Genomic DNA, 19,509 nt, shown 5'->3' with positions numbered 1-19,509 from the left:
GGGCCTTGGGCTCTGTGCGAGCAGAACTCTTCTCCTGTGCTGTCACTCCGTCCCTTCAGGCTGCCTGTGCTCTCCTGGAGACAGCCCACACAGCTCTGTGAGCCGAGGGAGGGTGAGCACCACGGCTGGAGCTGGATCTCACAGAAGCAGGGATTATTCATGCTGGAAAAGATCTCCAAGAACATCAGGTCCAACCTTCACACGACTTAACTCCCACGGCCAGCAAACCACAGCACAAAGGTCTGCTGGATTTTTGAACACTTCCAGGGACTGTGACTCCACCACTGCCCTGGGCAGCCTGTGCCAATGCCTGAGCACCCTTTCAGTGAGGGATTTTTCCTCAGTATCCAACAATTTCCTCTCGTTCCTTGGGAACAGAGCCCAACCAACCCCCCAGCCCCAGCTGCTCCCTCCTGCCAGGGAGTTGTGGTGACCCAGAAGATCCTTCCTGAGCCTCTTTTACTCCAGCCTGAACAACCCCAGAAGGAAATACTTAATTTGAAGAGCAGCCTCTCATTTTCTTGGCTCACCTGTGAGCCCCCAGACCACACCAGGGGAATCCCTGCTCAGCCCCTGCCTGGCTGGACTTTGTCATATGCCAGAGTTTCATGAGATGATTCTGGTTCTCTGTGACTTTCAGGAAGAACTTTGACAAAGGCTTTTGAAAGACTCAGTAAATTGCATCCTTCCAAACTGCTTTGCTGACACACTTAAAGCAGGCAGAGGAACACAATTTTCCTTTAAAGAGGACATGCTGGGTTCTCTTTTGTGCCATAACCAGTAATGAAAGCACATCCCCTGCACACTCCCAGGCTTGTTTAACCCTTCTTGCTGCACTGCCTGCTGCAAGATGCACAAGGAATGACAGCAAACTGCTGAAAGCCTGAGCAAATCTGCAGGTGAAATGAGGAAAAAAGGCCAAATCCAAAACAGTCTGATTCCAGAGAAGTAGGAGGAATGGCTTTTGAGGAGTGAGTAGGGTTTTTTTCCTTGGCTTGAGATCATATTTACAGTTTGCCCTCCTAGAGTTTTAAAAACAGCAGAGTAAATTTCTAATTAAAAGATAAAGCTTGAGTAACTCTAAACATCAGCTATATATTGTTTGTAGCTAAAACTTGAGTATTAAACAATAGGATCAGTAGATAACTGATCCATCAGGATCATCCCCAGTCCATCCTCAGCTTCTCCAAGAGCCTGAGCTCCCCTTGCTCAGAACTCCCTGTGCCAAGTCCCCTGGCTCAGAAGGAAATCCTGGCTCAGAGGGCCTCACCTCTTTCTGCTGGCATTTATTTATATGCCAAGTTTGGAGCAATCTTTAGGTTTTCCTCAGGAGTTTGACTACACAACTCAGGTGCTTGATTAGATTTGTGGTTTGCAGTTAATAGTGAACACAGCTACAGATAATGAAGTATTTCACCTGTGACTTAAAAGAACATGAAAATACTATCTCCTGCAACAGCAATAATGTTATATAAAGGGGGATATGATAGAACATGCCCATCTCTGTCCCGCTGACTCCAGAGTCCTATCCTGGTCACTGAAGGAGATTTTTCCTCTCATAGGTTGTCATGAACAAGCCAAGTACAGGTGCTTGGAAAGCCTCCTGCCTTTTCCCTGCTGCACATCAATCAGGGTAAGCATGTCCTGCCCTGCACTGAGGTGGCAAACAACTGGGATAATGCCTCACCAGGGAGAACAGCCCCACCAGGAATGCATTCCAGCTTCCCAAACCCTGGCCAGCCACGGCTGGGCAAAACCATCCCCCAGACCTGGCCGTGCCTGGGCTCCCTGGAGGGAAGGGCATGGGGGTGCCTGGCAAAGGCAAATCCTGCCAGGACAGGCAACCCCAAAGGCAGGGAGCCCCGAGAACAGACCGTGTTCCAGTGCCCCAGGAGGGGACGAGTCAGACTCTGTCAGAATCTGTGATATTGAGATGATTCCCAGATTGTAGAAAGTCTCTGCCTGTCAGCCCCCTGCCAAAGCAGAAGCCATAATTGGTCTGTGCTGGTTTCCAGGTTGTTTATTCTGTTTATCTCTCACATGTTCTGCTGCCCTGCCCAGCTCTGTCCTGCAGGGCAGCGTGTGGGGCTCTGCCCTCAGTGGGATGTGACAAACATTAAATACCAGAAACTCCCTGGGCTGCATTTACAAGAACGTGCCAATATCTGTCACCTACGTTGGACAGTGTGTCCCCAGCCTGAACCAACAGAAAAATGCCAACACCACAGTGAGACATGGGGGGCATGAAGAAGGAGAAAAAGGACAAAACACACCCAATTTCCTCCATCTTGTCCCCTTTGAACCCCTAATCTAGAATCCTAAAATTTTACTTTTGCACCCATGCCACACTTAATTATTACTGATATCAAACCCTCAGAGCTTGTAATTCATGCTGTAAGATTGAAAACTCTTTTCCGTGGCCAGAGATCACAGCCAGTGTCTCTGGGGGCTCTGTCCAGGGGGGTTCCTGACCCCTGCCAGGGTCCCAGGGCAGCCAGGGCAGCCAGAGGGAAGCTCTGGATTCCCACAAGACTCCAGCCAGGAAGGGCATCCAACGGACTCAGTTAAGTGGAAGGGAAGCAGTGGAATGGAAGGAACTGGAGTAACCTGAAGGTGGTAGAACAGAAGACTAATTTCAGGAAAGACATGGAACCACTGAATATATAATCATGGAATGTCCTGAACTGGAAAGGACCAACAAGGATCATCCAGTCCAACCCTTGGCCCTGCACAGACACCCCAGCAATCCCATCCTGGCCATCCCTGGGAGAAGTGTCCAAGCCCTCCTGGAGCTCTGGCAGCCTCGGAGCTGTGCCCATCCCCTGGGGAGCCTGGGCAGTGCCAGCACCCTCTGGGGGAAGAACCTTTCCCTGATATCCACCTAAACCCCCTGACACAGCCTAGACACCACAAGTTAAAACAGTGGGAAATCGTGGGTTAAAGCCTGTGTCATGGACAGGGGGTACAGTGGGACTGGAGCTGATTTACTCCAGGTCACAATCTGAGCACCCCAGGGCTAAGCAGTGGCCTGGGCTACTTCAGGATCTCCATGTGGGTGACAATTCAGGTGCAGCCTCATTATGTTTGTAGGCAACACCAGAGATGAGGAAGCATTCCTGGCACAGGAATGGCAGAGCTTTAGCCCAGAAGAACCTCAGCAAACTTCAGACCTGGGCCAACAGGAACCTCTCAAACTGCTGCGGGCCAGGGCAGGGTGAGCCTGGCCAGCCTGGGAAGGAATGGCTCAGCCAGCTGGGAAGGACCAGGAGGACAGATGGAACATGAGTCAACAGTGCACTCTCATGGCAAATCAGGGAAACCACAAACTGGGCTTCGGGAGGACTGGGGCCAGAAGGGAGGAGTTACCAGGTCCTCTCCTCAGTGGTGGGATCCCCTGTTCTCAGCCATCCCCCAAGCCCCTTCTCCACCCAGAACACGGCGGTGGGACAGAAACTCACAGGATGTGGCAGGGGCTGGCCGAGCTCCCAGGGTGGCTGAGGTGTCAGGGCAGTGACTCATGGCCCTGGACAGGTGGAAGGAGTTGGTTTGTGCTGTCACACAAAGATGTTCCTGAGGGGCTGCAGATCACAGACCACACCTCCAAACTGTTGGAGGGCACTTAGAGAATGACACCAAGGAGACAACAAGGTGGGAAAAGAGGGAAAAATGCCAACAAAGCACTAGCTCTCACTCCTTCAGGTCCCAGAAATATCTGCTGTTCCCCAGAGTCACAGTGCTCCCTGCAGAAAGAGCATTCCCAGACCATGGTATTCCATTCAACTCCCTCATCTGCACAGCAAAGAGCTGCCAGGATAATTTTCCTCAACATTTAATTGTGTGGAATTCTGTTTACCTAAAACTTCTCACCAAGCAGATGTCAGCATTGAGACCTGTTCCTCCAGGAAAGGAAATGAAAAGTGGAGCACATTAAGATCTGTCTATGAACCATCAGTGTTGTGCAAATTGGACAGTTAAAGATAGAGTTTGGGATATTGCCTGCTTTGTGCACAACCGAGGGAATAGTTTAGGATAACAATTTTCATATAACGTAAAAAAAGAAGAATAGATCACTATGGTAGCTGAGGGTGGAAGGGGGGTGGGAAAGCAATAGAAATGGAAGAAAATGAATTAACCAGTAGCTGAATTTTTCACATTTGTGTATCTGCAAAAAAGAAAACTAAAGTAGAAAATTTGACTCATTCAGAGCAGACAATGTTTTGCTTGTTCTTAAAGGCATCTCAGGGAATGAATGCAAACTGAGAGGGAGATGTATGCAAATTCATGCAAATTCATCTGCAGATCAGCACATACCATCAGTCTCTTGGCACGTTCCCAGCATCTGTGTGCCGGAGGGAGTGAGGAGGGACTGGGCAGGATGAGGGGCAGTGGAAGTGTTGTGGTCCCTCCCAGCAGGACCCAGAGCCCTGGGACGGGCTTGGCTGCACCGGCGCTGTTTTCCTGCTGCCCTTTTCTCCCTCCTGCACTTTCAGCACCTCCTCCCTCTGTCCAGGGACACACGGGAAAGCTGCAGCACAGGAACAAGGCAGGGACTGACACCTGCAGTTCAATTTGCTGGCCATCATCCTTCTTCCTCCAACAATTTTACCTCTGAGTGAACAGAAATCTTCTGTATTTTGGCTTCTCCAAGCCCTGCTCAGAAGCGTCTGTAATTGTATTCTCACACTCATGTTTCCTTATACTTCAGACTTCTCTGTATTTAAGGATTCACCTCTTCTGTTTGCCAGCATCATTCCTCGCACCCACGCAAATAAATGCTCAGAGTTGTTTATTCTTTGCTTTTCTTTCCAGATCACTTTAAAAAAAATATTCTGTCAGAACAAAACATTTATGAGTGTTCTTCATTATGGGCTTCATCCTTATCTCCTGAGACCAGTGGTCCTTACTGACATCCAAACAGTAGGACTAAATTATTTCTCTTTCTTCCAAAGGAAAATAGCAATTTATTGTGAGCTTTTGGGGTATTTTGTAGGGGATTTTTTTTTTCTTCCTTCTGCTTTGTTGAAACAGCTTTGTATGAATTGTTCTGGGAAAGTAAAGTATGAAAATGTATTAAGCTACTCATCATTTACCAATACATCAAATCCACCAAGACACATTTTTTTGGGCAGTGTCTGAGAGTGCCAACACCAGCTTTGAAGGTCATCTGAACATCTTCCCAATCCTTTCCACCATCCCACCCTTACCTGTTGTGCTCCTCACCTGCAGAATTTTGTCTATTTGGACAGGTAAAAGGACTGGAAGTAGCACAGGGGAGAAACAAGATTTATAGTTGCAGTCAAATGTTGGACTTGACAATCTTGGAGATCCTTTCAAACCTTAATAATTCTGTGGTTCTATAAAATAATAAGAACATTTTTAGGACTATATTTTTATAGAGCTCCATATACATATATTTTAGATTTTTAGGACTATATTTTTAATAAATACGCTGACATGCATTTAGGAGCTCTACATATAAAGGAATAATGTGCAGCTGTGTTTATGTGTAGAATCAAATGTCAGAAGAGTTTGTCCAGAGAGATTTTTGAGTTTCTGTCCTTGGAGGTTTTTGAGGCAGTACTAGAAAAAGCCCTGAGAGGTCCTTTCTGACCTCATATCTGACCCTGCTTTGAGCTGGAGGTTGGAGCAGAGACATCCTCAAGTCCCTCCAACAAATGACCCCATAAATTTGTGGATTTTAATATTTCCCCGGGCAAGTTGTACTTGAGTTTGTGGAATGTGTGATTTGAAGATCTATTCCCCACATCTCAAAGATTTAACCCAACACTGTTCCTCTGCCACAAGCCAATGGACAATCATCCTCAAAAATCCCAGTGGGCCCAAAAATCCCAATCCCCACCCAGGGCTGCTAGGGAGACTTTGTGCTTTGGACGCACAGGCAGGAACCCCAGTGCTGTGTCACTGGCACACGAGCCTGCTCATGGATGCCAGGGGAAGGTGTCAGCCAGGCTCTCCTGGTGGTCACTGTGGCTTGGCCCAAATGATTTTTATGTCTGCCCATCTTTGGAAATGCCTCTGAGCTCCCAAACCGAGAGCCCCAATCCTCCCCACTCCTGCCCCTCCCTGAGATATCGATGTGGCCGTGAAGTGCCTGGAAGTGAGTCCAGATCCAACCCCACTGCATTGTCTGCCAGGGAATCACAGACTGCTCTGGGCTGGAAGGAGCCCTGCTCCCAGCCCCACTGCATGGGCAGGGATGCCAACCACTAGAGCAGCTTGCCCAGATGTATGATCCATGTACAGCTATTTTTGGATGATGGAGGGTCACAAATGTATCAGCAATTTTTAAATTAAAGGATCCTATTCCTTCACCCCCCCGCCCCCTTCCCCTGTACTGGTTTTGTTCAGAACAGCACAGCTTCCATTTAAACCAGTTGTCAGCTCCTTTCCTCTGGTAGTTTCTGGGATATTATTTCCAAACCCTGGAAATGTCCAAGGCCAGCTTGAATGGGCCTTGGAGCAACCTGGTCTAGTGGAAGTTGTCCTTGCCCTGAGCAGGTGTGGAATGCTTTAGGATCCCTCCCAACCCAAACAACTCTGACTTTAGGATTTGATGATATTTAAAGTTACCTCCTAACCCAGGCTGTGATTCAATGACCTCCAGCCAGACTCTGTGGAAGCCCCAGCTGTATGTGTGGTACGTGGGTGAGGATTAGCCCATCACTGGGCTCTTCTGTACTCTGCACTCAGTTTCCTCTATTTCTGATATATTTAACAAGTGCAAACAATAAACAGCTTGGTGTGGACAGGTTGGAGTGACACTTTCCCTGTTAGACAGGTGAAGCACAAGGAATCAGTAGCAGTCTCACAAACAGTCCATATGCTGTTTCTGAGGGTTTGGACATGTTATCAACACCTCTACTGCCTTAGGAAAGAAAGGATAACCCTGTTGAGGCTGTGGGTGCCAGGACAGCCCAGTGTGGTCAGTGGCACCTTGTGACAGGCTGCAGAGGAGCCCAGCACAGCTCCAGGACTTCAGGAGTTGATTTTCATATCTCAGCGCTTCAGCCACCCTGAGTTCATGGCTCATTTCCTTCCCATATGCCACAAGCAGAGAAAACTCAAGAGAAATTATTTTAAAAAGAGAGATAAATATGACCATATTTACCATAAATGATAGAAAATGCAAGAAAAATTATTTTTAAAAAAAGTGGAAAGGGCCATAAATCAAGACAATTTCACTAGTCATAGAATTCCAGAATGGTTTGGATTGGAAGGAATCTTAAAGCTTGTCTTGTTCCACCCCCACTTCCACTAGAGCAGGTTCCTCCACACTCTCTCCAGCCTCACCTTAGAAACTTATGAATAGTGAAGGTTATTCTGAAGCTTAGGGAGCAGCTCAAACAGAGCCAAGGCTGCTCATAAGTGCTGCCTGTTGCTGGCTATATTTTGGGAGCTGTGGGAAGTATCCCAGGGTCTCAGTCGTGCTGCTTGAGCAGCTTGCAGTGGAACTGCTGCTCAGAGGTTTCCCCATTTTTGGTGTTTGTGCCCCCACATCAGCAGCACAGGGATCTCTGGGCACCCAGCCTGCTCCTGCCCTGGCCCACGGAAAGCCTCGTGTGAAATCAAGTCCATGTCACTGGGCTGTGGAGCCCCACCCGTGCCGCAGGGGAGCAGGGGGCCCTCCTCTCCTCCTCCTCCTCCTCCTTGCCTCAGTTTCACCCCGTCCAGCAGGATGGACATGGAAAAGTGGTGCTCCCCCTGTTCCTGGGCTGGGAGCCAGGAATGCCACTGCTTGCATTCAGGGCATCACCTGCACAGGACAATAGGATTTGAAGTCTTGTCCCTGAAGGTCAGATTAAAGGGACACAGCAGCCATTGGCTCTCTCATTCAGCAATTCATCTTCCCTAAGGAACTTTCCAAAGAGCCAAAGTGATACAACACCAGTTCATGGAGTCACATAATGCCCCGAGTTGGGAAGGATCCACAAGGATCATTGAGTCCAACTCCTGCCCTACAGGACACCCCCAGCAATCTCACCATGCTGTCAGACAACCAGAAGTCTTTGTGGGTTTCCAAGACCTTACAGGAAAGAGCCTTAGGTAGCCTAGAGTGACCTCAGAGCTGACACTTGTCTGAGTTGTAGGTTGGACTAAATCATTTCCTGACCTCAGGACATCCTTCCATTCTGAAGGACATCCTAAGAAAAAAATAAATTAAAAAGTCCAGAGGTGCCATGTCTCCCCCATGCTGTTCCAGGACATGAGTAAGTTCATTTTACCTTTTGAAGCAAAAGGCATTTTCTTCTCTGGATTTAAAAGACCATTTCTTTAATAATCTCACAGCTGGCAGCATTTGTCCAGAGCGGCAGCTGTAAATCTGCTGTGACAGCTCAGCACAAGGGGGAGGTCTTGTCTTACCTTCCACTGCTCCAGGGGTGCTCAGCACACACCTCAGAGGTGCTGGGATTTCCTAGAGTGGGTCTGGGAGCTGAAACCCCTTGCAGAAAGGTGGACAAGCACAGGAGATACTGGGGAAACTGGGACTGGGGTCAAGGAAGAGTGGGGAAGGTGGGAAGACAAGAGGAGAGGATGCCTCCCCTTGTCAGTGGCAGGAGCTGCTCCACTGGCTGAATTGCCCTTGTTTCATCCTCCTCCCTCTCTGCTTTGTGGGTTAACTGTTGGGATCTGGAGCATGCCACTTCCAGAGGCAGCGGATCCCCCCAGCTGCACTCCTGGTCTGTTGTGGCACTGGGACCACCTCAAACACCATCACTCCTCTGGCCCTGGTTCCAGGACAAACTGGGCTGCCCTGCACTGTCCCTGCACAGCCCCTGGAGACCTTGTTTGGTCTCCACAGCAGACTTGAAAAAGCAGCTGCCTGTGTCAGCCCTGCTTCTTGCAAGGGCCTGCTGGAGGCTGGGGGAAGAGCAGGTGGATCAGAACTTTAGAACTCAGGGGATAAAGACAAGTCAGCCTCTCCCAGTCACACTGAGACTATTCACTGTCCTTCTGCCCCGTGCAGCTCACTGAGCAGCTGGCACCACAAGCCAGCTCCAGCTCTGACTGTTCTGAGCCCTCAGCCTGCTTTTTTCCCCAGTGGGACAGCCCTGCCCTCATGTTCACCCACGATCTGCCATTATTTTCTCCACCACTCAATCCCCAGCCCTGCCTCCCTGCTGTCCTGTTGTGTCCCATGTCCACACCCTGATGCTCAAGTGATGTCCTTTACCCTCTGACAAGTAAAAGTCCAATTGCACACAGTGACACATGAAGAGCTGTGTTGTTCTCTGTTTACCTCCAGAAATTGAGAGATTTTGATCCCTGGGCTTAACTGGCACATTGCTGTCACAGAGCTCCCCCCATAGCTGCTGACCCAGGGGAGCACAAAGAGAGGTTTTGGGCTTTACACCGAGTCCCCAGAGATGGTTTTGTACCCCTGTGGCCCACAGTGGTGTCTGAGACGTGTCCTGTGGCAAACACATTTCTCTCCCTCTCAGGATTTTTCATAGAGGTGCACAGAGAGAAATGAAAGAGAAAACAATTCCTATTTCTGCTCCTTGTTTTTCCTGCGTGGAATGTGTTTGGAGAATTGTTTACCTGGGATGAGTGCTTGGTTGGATTCTGGTGAGGATTGTTTGAGCCTGATGGCCAATCCAACCCACCTGGGGCTGGGCTCTCAGAGGGGCACGAGTTGTGCTAGAGTCAGAGAAAGTAGTATGTAGTTTTAGTATCCTCCTTTTATATAGTATATTGATGTATTTTAGCATAGTTATAATAAAGAAATAATTCAGCCTTCTGAATTGAGTCAGACATCATCATTTCTTCCCATTGGGTTCTCCTGCATTTACAATAGTGTCCCTGTGCACGTTTAGAGAAGTGGCATCATCCTCCCAACCCGGCTGCTGCTGCCTCGTGGCGAGGCCCACAGCGCATGAGGAGTTAATGAAAACTGCTGGATTAAAATCATTACATTGTCACTGGCAATCCCTGCTGTTAGCCACGGGGAAGGGCCTCGTCTGCAGCTCCCTTACAATAAAATGAAGGGTAATTTCATCCAGTCACCTGCTGCTGACCTATTTAAAGTAGCCCGAGCAGGGCAGAGCAGGTCGCTGCTGCCTCAGCCCATGGCAGCCAGGTCACAATGCTGGTGCCACGTCCTGGGGCCACCTCTCTGGGGGCACAGGGCACCCACAGCACCCTCTGAGTGTGGGCAGTGTGAGCAGGCAGCTGGCACGGCCCCAGGCAGGCTCTGTGCTGGGTGCCAGAGGTGCCTGGGCAGGGAAGGGGCTGCACAAACACAGCTGAGCCCTGGCCCAGGGTCCAGCCCAGCTCAGAGCCCATCCTGTGCACCCGGGCACAGGGCAGCCCAAACCCCCCCAAACTGCCACTGCCCAAACCCCCCCATCCCCCCTGGGCTGAGGAAGAGGAGGCTTCCCTGTACTCATTGCCACTGGAGCTGCATCTTCCCAAACTGGGCTTTTCAGACTTGAATTAACTCTTCTTTCTTGCAGTGATTTGCGTTGCACAACCAAATCTCTGCATGCTGGTGTCTTTGGTTTGGAAGTCAGGCTGGGAGGCAGGCAGACACCAGTTCTGGGACATGCCAGAGGTGCAGCTCTGCTGCAAAGAAGCACAGCTGTGCTGAGCTCCCCTCCCTGGGGTCATGCTGCTCCCCAGCAGGGATTGCCTGCCTGGGCTGGGTGACTCTGCAGGGAGACACAGAGCTCCACTCTATGGGGGATGTACAATAATATTAGAAGGTTACTACATCTTTTATAATATTCAGTCTATTCCAGCTCTTGGAGTCCCTTGGTGACTATGGGAGAAATGCTGCTTTCACTAAAAGAATCCAGAAAGCTCTTGCAGCCCCACTGGCACAGAAAAAAGCAGTGGATGCAATCCCAAGGGCTCCAAAAGGCAGCTGCAGGGGGAAACACTCCTAAAACCTTCATGGCCATAATTAAGTCATTAATCCACCAGTATCTTCTCTGCTGGTTGCCCTCAGCCCTCTCCATGCACACCTTCCCCTGAGGTTCCCACCTCCCTCCCACCCTGGAGCCTCTCTAACCATTTTCTCTCCACCCAAGCAAACTGATATTCCCCTTTTCCCAGGCCACTCCACAGCTCCAAACTCTTCTGGTGTCTCCCCCACTGGAGACAGGGTGGGGGAAGGCAGCCCAGGGGAGGCAGGAAAAAGGAGTTACAGGGTGGGTGATGCTGGGCACGTGCAGGGTGATGCCACCACAAGGATATCACAGGGACATCTGGGACCACTTCCAGTGTTAACTCATCCTGCCTGGAGATAGTCAGGCTCTTACCCAGCTCAGCCTGATCACGTACAAAGAAGCTCCCAGAAGCCCACTGCTGGCCATGACAGGGGTGATGGAGCTGCTGGGTGGGTAGAAATCATGGACTTAATTAATGAACTAATTAATAATTCCAATCATTAAGGTTGGGAAAGCTCCCTAAGATCTCCATGCTCAACCATCAACCCAGCACTGCCAGGTCTGCTCTTAAACCAGCCCCAAATACCACACTGACACGGTTTTTAACCCTTGCAGGGATGGTGCCCTGGGCAGTCTGTGCCAGTGCCTGACCACTCTTTCTATAAGGAATTTTACCTCTCTCCAACCTAAAACTCCCATGGCACAACTTGAAGCCGTTTCCTCTACTCCTGTTACTTGTTAGGTGAGAGCAGAGCCCAGCCCCCAGCTGGCATAAAAAGGCCTTTGTAGTGGCACGATGTTTATTTTCTTAAATTGATGGAAAAGGAAATGGTGAGAGCCAGTGGCACAAAGAGCACGAGGACAGGGCTGAGCAGAGCTGCAGCAGGGCTCCCCGATGGAGCCAGGGGAGGATCACTCTGATGGCAGAGCTGGAGAAAATGAGCCCATGAGGGGAGAACTCACCACACCTTCCACTGCCTGAAGGGCAGGAGAGAGGATGGAGCCAGACTTGGGTGTGCAAAGAGACCCTGGCAATGGGCTCAGGCTGCCCAGGGCAGCTGTGGCTGCCCCATCCCTGGAAATGTCCAAGGCCAGGTTGGATGGAGCTTGGAGCAGCCTGGGGTAGTGCAGTGTCCCTGCCCGTGGCAGGGGAAGATGAAATGAGCTTAAAATCCCTTCCAGCCCAAACCAGACTGGGATTTTGGGGTTCTGTATTACTGTACAATAGGACACACAGGAAAACTTCTTTAGCTTGGAAGTGGACAAGCAGAAGCACAGGATGCCAAAAGTCTTTGCTGCAGACTATGTCAAGTGAGTCCTGTCCTTTCCTTTTCTTTTTTGTGAGAAAGATTAAGACCCTTCAATTTTTAAAACACATAAAGGTTTCCTGTAAAGGTTTCACATGACTCCATAAAAAAGAATTGAAAAATATTTTAAAATATTTAAATATTAGATATTTTAATATATTATATATAATATATAGGTATATTTAAATTATTAAATATTTTAATTATTTTAAAACTCCAGTATTTTGAAACGTTAAAAACTGCTGTGCCAGGCCAGGCCATGTCATTTTAACACTTTTGTGACTGTGTTTGTTTTCCTGCCTTACCTGCAATGGGAAATCATCGTTTCTAAGGGTCTTTGCTAGAGACACAAGGTGGATTACCAGACCTGTGTCCTTCGTTTAGGAATAACAGCCATTAAACTCCTTGTTGCTATGGGGCTGCAATTTCCAGAGGCGATCCCCATTATGGGAGAGCTGGCTGCTGGCAAGCCCTTAATGAGAGAGCTTTGAAATGGCTCCGTGCAAGCCCAGCTCCCTGCAGGCTGCAGAGCAGCAATGAAAGGAGAGGAGCCAAAGCCAGATCCCGCTGTGGCCTCGCTGCTGCTGCACAGGCTGAGGGAAGCCCCTGCTGGAGCCAGCACTGGGGATTTGCTGCAGAGATCCAGCATGGAATCACAGAATTCCAGAATGGTTTGGGTCGGAAGGGACCGTAAAGCTCATCCAGTGCCATCTCCTACCATGGGCAGGGACACCTTCCGCTATCCCAGGCTGTGCCAAGCCCCGTCCAGCCTGGCAGGGGCAGCCACCACTGCTCTGGGACTTCTCCAGGGCCTCCCCACCCTCACAGCCAGGAATTCCTTCTCAGTGTCCCATCCATCTCTGCCCTCTGACAGTGGGAAGCCATTCCCTCTTGCCCTGGCATTCCAGGTCCTTGTCCCAAATCCTTCTCCAGCTTCTTGGAGTACTTTAGGACTGGAAGGGGCTCTGAGGCTGCCCTGAAGCCCTCTCCAGGCCAGCACCCCCAGCTCTCCCAGCCCTCAGAGCATGTCCCTGCTCCCAGTGCCAGAGGCAGCCTGCAGTTTTTCGGTGGGGCAGAGACTGAACTTTCTCCTGTGTTAACGACCTGTGGATAATTAGGGAGGTTGTGGCATCCAGGATAGGTCTGTTTGCCCACTGGGTGCAGGTCCAGGGGCAGGGAGAATTTTTGTCTCAACATGCGGGCAAATTGAGAAAGATAAAAATACATGTGTTTTCTGTACATGCATTAAATAAAGGAACTGCATAGAAAGAAAAGGTATATAATGAAATGTATATAGCAAAATGTACTCTTGTCAAGGAGACAGAGGGCTCCGTGCTTCCTGAGGGACCACGAGCTGGGGGCCAGGGCTGATGCTGTGGCCAGAGTCAGGGACTCCCCCAGCCCCATGGCACCTGGGCAAGGGGAGCAGGGCAGCACCAGCCTCATGGGGAGAGGCAATCCAGAGTCTCCCTCATGGGAGCTGGGCATGGTGAGGCAGATCCAGCATCAATTCACACATCAGGGTCAGGAGCAGCTGTCACTACAGGACACGTGAAAGCACAACGCGAGCCACTGCTATTTGCAAGGTAAAGAAGAAGGTTTATTTTCTGACTCCAACTTCTATACTTTTCCAAAGGTGACATTGGATTGGAGAGTGAATGTGCCACTTCTCCTAAAACATTGGACAAACTACCAGTACATCAAGTTTCTCCACCCCTATGAAGGAATGCAAAACAATATGTTGTTTACAGAAAGTTGTGTGAGAAAGTTTTCTAACAGAATGTAAACTCAGAAGGCTTTAGAAAATCTTAAGAATCAGGGCGACAATCAGTGGAACCACAGCCAAGGAATGGGCACGGCTGCACTGGGGAGCAGCAGGGTTACAGCAAATCCCAGGCGAGGACCAAAGGCTCAGGTCTGGGGTTAAACACAGCCCTTGGGACCAGCAGGCAGGGCGGGGAGGGGGAGGCTGCAGGTGAGGCTGGCCCGGGCCATTGGTACTGCCAGGGCTTTGGCAAACCCTCCTAGAAATGAGACATATCCAATCCTTATCAGGGAGCAGTGTTCCCTGTTTTGTTTGATTTTATCACCAATCTGTTTTCAAAAAACCCCAAATCCCTAGGTCTAGGGATCATGACATATGAAAAAAAAATAATAAAACCAATGTGCCTCTGTATTACTTACTCTGAAAAAAGCTCTGCAAACATGTCCCGGCTGCCTCCAATATGGAATATTTCCTCCCAGGCTTCTGACTTTTGCTTCCTGATTCCCTGAGCCGGGCAATGACAGCAAATGGCACTGCTGGCCACCCCCCAGCTGCCACCTGAGCCATGCCGTTGCCACTAATCCTGGACACAGGAACGTGCAGCTGGAGCCCCTCTGGAACTCTGCTCCATCTTTTGACTTTGAAAGCTCACTTCAACTACACAAAACCATCAATAAAATGAGCCAGCTGGTACCAGGACACAAAGGCTGACAATGGTGCCTGGTAGGACACAAAGGACACCCAGTGGGACAACGAAGTCCTGGCTGGGCTCTACAATGTGGGGCCGTGGGAGGGGGAGAGCCCCCCTCACCCCCCTCCTGGTTCAAAGGGCAGCAAGGAGAGAAGGGCAATTAGAGAATTAGAGCTGGCAATTGCCTTCCCCAGCAGCCCCCCTGTGTCACTGAGAGAGACTGACAGCCCAGGGAGGAGGGGACAGCACAGCCAGCCCCATCCCTGGGACATGTCACTGCTCTCCTGGCATCCATCAGTGCCTGCACCGCTGAGAGCCTCCCTTGTTCATTTTATAATTCCTTCTTTAACTGCACAAGCATCTGGGCCTGATTCATCTGCTCAGATTGTTTTGTTTGAGCTGCTTTTTCTTCTGGACAATAAAAAAAATCTGACCACAAAATATCCCCATTAGTCCCCTCTAGCCAGCAAAACCAGACCTTGCTATGGTCCCTGTGTGGGGACCTGCTCTGAACCAGGGGTTGGGCAGCAGCTGAGGCCTTCCTGAAAAGCTGTAGGTGCATCTTTTGGCAGGAAAATGGCAGGAATTCCCTTCAAGGCAGAGAGACTGAACAACAGTCCTGGGGGAAAGCCATAGAGAAGAGCTTTTCCTTATGTGATTGTGGAATCATAGAATCCCAGAATGGTTTGGGGTAGAAAGGACCTAAAGATCATCTAATTTCAACCCCCTGCCATAGTTGTGGTGATAAGAGAACCTTGGGTGAGCAGAACTACCAACCAGCTGCTCACTTCCCCAAAAAAATTGAGGGAAAAAGGGCCAAGAAAACTCATGGGCTGGGATAAGATGAGGAATTCACCAATTATTGTCACAGGTTGAAACAGACACAATTTAGGGAAAAGTAATTTAATTTATTGCCTTAAAATTTGGATGGTGGGAAACAGAAGGACAAGCCTCAAACCAGCATGCTTCCTCCTCATTCCCCAGTGCTTTATCAGATTCAGTTTTGCTTCTTCACTCCAAACTCCTCTAACCAGTCCCCTCCAAAAAATGGTGCAAAGGACATTGAGGGCAGCAGGTCAAGATCAGCACAGAGTCATTTCTTCCTCTTGCTCCTACCTCCTGCTTTTCCTGTGCACCAGCACAGGAACCCCACAGCCCTTCAGGAAAACCTCCTGCAGCATGGTCCTTTGTGGGCTGTGTTTTCATCAGGAATATCCACTTTCCCTGGAGTGGTTCCCCACGGGATGCTGTGTGAGTATCTGCCATGGTATGGTCCCATCCACATCTGCAGGGAACATCTGCCCTGGTCTGGGTCCTCCTTGGGCTGCAGGGAAATCTACAGCCCCATGGAGCCCCTCCTGCTCCACCTTGCTCTTCCTCTTTCACTTCTCACTGTGCTCTTTCCTTCCTCCCATTTGGCATCTCCTTCCCTTTCTGAAATGTTTTCCCAGAGGCACCATCAGCTTCACCGGTGGCTCAGCCTTGGCCACGGAGCTGACTGGGACCAGCCCCTGAGGGGGCTCTGCTGACTGGGACCCCTCCACTGTGGCAAACACATTTCTCTCCCTCTCAGGATTTTTCATAGAGGTGCACAGAGAGAAATGAAAGAGAAAACAATTTCTATTTCTGCTCCTTGTTTTCCCACGTGGAATGTGTTTGGAGAATTGTTTACCTGGGGTGATTGCTTGGTTGGGTTCTGGTGAGGATTGTTTGAGCCTGGTGGCCAATCCAACCCACCTGGGGCTGGGCTCTCAGAGAGGATCACCAGTCATGTTAGAGTCAGAGAAAGTAGTATGTAGTTTTAGTATCCTCCTTTTATATAGCATATTAATGTATTTTAGCATAGTTATAATAAAGAAATAATTCAGCCTTCTGAATTGAGTCAGACATCGTTATTTGTTCCCATTGGGTTCGCCTGCATTAACAATACTCCACTGCCAACCTCGCCCCCCTCAATCCTTCCTGTGAAAGGCCATGTGGGATGGCAAGCTGCACCCCCAAATTCAGCTAGGGAAATGGGAGGGGAGAGGAATTCAAGAAGAAGGAGGAGTTTTGGAGGCAGGAGAGGTGTGGGGGGCCCAGCAGGTGCTGCAGGAGGGAAGGGCTCTGTGTGGGGGGAATTTCCCACACTACTATTTCCAAAGTCTCTGCATTAGTCACCTTAGTGCCAAAGGTTGTTTCTGGGCAGGGATGGAAAAATAATTCAGCTGGAGAGAGCCTGATGGGTGTTCTGGCTCTCTGCTGCAGGACAAGCTGTGTAAAACACCTGGCAATGCAGCGTTCCTTGGCTGGCAGGGGAGACAGATGCGGCCAGAGCTCAGGACCTGGGCAGATCTTTGTGTTGCTCTGCAGCTGAGTGGGGGGAGAAGCCCAAACAGCCCCCAGCCAGCTGTTTGTTTTGGTCATTCCCTATCCCACTAACTCCTGTCAGAGCTATTCCACGGATTGACCTTTGCAGCCCTTTGGTGTTATGAAACACAAAATCCTTTGGCTGCAGTGCCCGCCCGATGTTCCCTCCTGGCTGTGGCTCCCTGGGTCACAGGGATGCCCTGAGAGCAGGAGGGAGAGGCTGCCCTGGAAACCACAACATCATCTTACATCCCCTCTGAGGTTTCTCTAAGCTGGGACTCAGTGAGGAAAAGCATTCAGTGGAGGCCACTCTCAAGCACCCCAAGGATGGGTTGGGAAATATCTGTTGTTTGACTTAATAAATAAGTTTTAAGGCAGACTAAGTCACTTGGAGCTATAACATTGTGTGGTTTAGCTACTTGCTAGCTTGCCTTTCTTAGTCTGAGTAGCTGGATTTGCAGAAGCCTCAAGTCACAAGCTCTGAACTCTCACCCAGATGTGCTTTTGGGTGGAATCGAGTTCATTTTCCCAGTAATTTTCCTTGTAGCCGGTACAGAGCTGTGTCTTGAACGCAGTAGGAGGATAATGCTGCTAGCACACTGATGTTTGAGTTGTTGCTGGGCAATGCTTTCCCTAAATCAGGCAGGGTTTGGTCTCCCAAGCTCTGCTGGCTCAGCACAGAGCAGGAGATAAGGAGGCTCCAGCCACCAGTGGAAGCTGCAGCTCCACGGGGTAAGAGAAGTCAATGGTCTGTGTGCATGGAGACAGAAAGAGTCCAAGAAGGTGTTAGAAGACCCCAGACCAAAAATCAGCACTGGAGGCATGAAGAGCATGTGCACAAACTGCGAGGGTAGAAAAGTCCAGGGATCTCTTTTCTCAGGGTCCCTTTGCAGAGACACCCAGCTCAAGCTGTTCCCATTGCTGTAGCACTCAATTACTTTTTTTTTTTTTTTTTTTTTTTTTTTTTTTTTTTTTTTTCTGGAATAGGATGTCTGAGACTCTGCTGCAGGGAACCAAGGGCAAAGAAACTTTTTTAACAGTTGGACATCTTAGGTGGGACCCAAGACCACAATCTTGGATCCTTCATCTCCAAAGATCCATTACCAGCAATGTGTGAGTTCCCTGGGACCTTTGGCGTGGGAAGCTGTGGTGGTTTAAAAATGGAATTCTCCAGTTTAGTGCTCCCATGCTGCCCCTTGCTTTCCTCTCACCCTCCACCTGTGGGGGGTTGAAGAGGATAATTGGAGGTATGAAAGATAAAGATGGTGGGTTGAGATAAGAACAATTTATTGAAAACAGTGTTGAGATAAGAAAATAAACAGCAACAATACTAAAGACAAAGGGTGTAAGAAACTATTCACTTGGAGAAAAAACACCCAAGAATAGACAATACCCAACCACTTCCTCAGCTGAAAGGGGCCCCTTTCACCCTTCTCCAAAAAGAGTCCCTTTCCCTGCTCCAGCAATTCCACAAGGTGGTACAGAACAACCTCCAGGTCCTGGTCATGCCCCTTCCAAGCTACTGCAAAAATTGACACTGTCCTGGTCAGAATCAGGAGCAAGGCACCAAAGGATGAGTGTTAAAATTCCATCAGTAGATTTGGTGAAAATACTGGAGTGAGTTTCTCTATACTGGAGGCTGGGGGGGGTTGAACCCCTCTCCCCAGGCACAGCTGGCCAGCACAAGGCACAGACAGAAGAGGATTTAAATCCCTCCTAGTTCCTGAAAATGATGGGAAAATAGATCCATCACTGAGAAAGGAATGCCTTTAACAGAGGTACTGCAAAACTGGGAAAAGAATCTTTGCACAGCAGGTCTATTAGAAAAGCACACAGATACTTCATACGGAGGAGAGTGGCCATTTATAACCGGATGGGCAGAGTCCAACAGCGTGAAGTTTCATAAGTCTAAGTGCCGAGTTCTACATTTTGGACACAAAAATGCCCTACAGTGTTACAGGTTGGGGACAGTATGTCTGGACAGTGTCCAGGCAGAAAGGGACCTGGAGGTGCTGGTTGAGAGCCAGTTGGATATGAGCCAGCAATGTGCCTCGGTGGCCAAGAAGGCCAAGGGCATCCTGGCCTGCATTAGGACTTGTGTGACCAGCAGGAGTAGGGAGGTTATTCTTCCCCTATACTCGGCGCTGGTGAGACCACATCTTGAGTACTGTGTCCAGTTCTGGGCCCCTCAGTTCAGGAAGGACATTGAGATGCTTGAGCGCATCCAGAGGAGGGCAATGAGGCTGGTGAGGGGCTTGGAACACAAGCACTGTGAGGAACATTTGAGCGAGTTGGGGTTGTTTAGCCTGGAGAAGAGGAGGCTTAGAAGGTGACCTTATTGCTCTCTACAGCTTCCTGAAGGGAGGTTGTGGACAGGTGAGGGTCGATCTCTTCCACCAGGCAGTAACTGGCAGAACAAGAGGACACAGTCTCAAGCTACGTCAGGGAAGGTTTAGGTTGGATATTAGGAAAAAAATTTTCACTGAA

This window comes from Lonchura striata, chromosome 24 (genome assembly GCF_046129695.1).
Source record: "Lonchura striata isolate bLonStr1 chromosome 24, bLonStr1.mat, whole genome shotgun sequence".
In the NCBI taxonomy this organism is placed as follows: Eukaryota; Metazoa; Chordata; class Aves; order Passeriformes; family Estrildidae; genus Lonchura; species Lonchura striata.
Note: the sequence above shows the minus strand (reverse complement) of the source record.